The sequence below is a fragment of the Habropoda laboriosa genome, unplaced genomic scaffold, assembly GCF_001263275.1.
Source record: "Habropoda laboriosa isolate 0110345459 unplaced genomic scaffold, ASM126327v1 scaffold97, whole genome shotgun sequence".
NCBI lineage: Eukaryota > Metazoa > Arthropoda > Insecta > Hymenoptera > Apidae > Habropoda > Habropoda laboriosa.
The window spans coordinates 1,171,613-1,172,663 of record NW_017100220.1 but is presented as its reverse complement, the minus strand read 5'-3'; positions in this window follow the sequence as shown (position 1 = coordinate 1,172,663).

The window sequence follows — 1,051 nt, the reverse complement described above, 5'->3', positions numbered from 1 at the left end:
GCATTAGGAAACGAAACGACCAACAAGTATAAGAACTTAATAATATTCACCTGATGCTAGAAGCGCCGGGGGCGGCATGATTGATGTTGTCAGCGTCGAGAGATCTACAGGGAGTTTCAGTTTAAATTCTCTACACGGTCTTCGTTTTATAACATTAGGAGGAGTTTGAGACGTAACATTAAGTAGTTTACGCTCTCCTTGTTGAGATAGGAACTATACTTACCAGTCACGTATTTTGCAGTCACGTTAGCTGATATAACGCAGGTTAAAGATTAAAAAAACAAGGTAGTTCTACTATTTAAAAATGAAATAACCGTTTCAAAAAAATTTTCCCGGATTTTGAGACAAAAAGTGTTGAATTTTTAAACGGTAAAACGACCACCTCGTCATGTGTTTGTCAGCTTGTTTCTTATATCGATTAGAATCAAACGAACAAAGTTACATAAAAGAAAAGAGAACTTACAGCAATGTGAAAGTGGTATTTAATTATTTTCACTAGTGCAGCAGAACCTTGATTATCCGAACTAATCGTGACACTCTGTTCGGATAATGGAATAACTTTGATAAATATCGGTATTAAAGAAAAGTTTAACAATTCCAAATCTTCTGTTGTTAATTGAATTTAATCGAGGCTCCACTGTATTCGGTAGCCGGCAGCATCCTAGTGAAACTCCGTGCGTCACTCGAGTACAGCTAATACAGTAATCAATATGATTAACTTTCTCCTACGTGTGTATACGAGAGAAATAAAACAAAATCTTGGTAGATTATATTTAGGAAGTAAAAGTTGAAAGGATGAATTTACAAGAGCCCGGAGATCTGACCGGAAGGAGGAATAATGATAATCTTTGTTGTACACGTCGTTGAGCATATTCACGGCAGGCTATCATCGTGCCCGCGGTAGACTTAACGCGATCATCGCGTGTTCCAGAAGTTCGGAGGATCATGGATCCGGCGGGGGTAGCGGGGGAGGAGTCAGTGGAGTCGGAGGCGTCAGTGGTGGCGGTTCCGGCATCGTCAGCGGCAGCGTTGTCAGCGGAGTCAGCGGCAG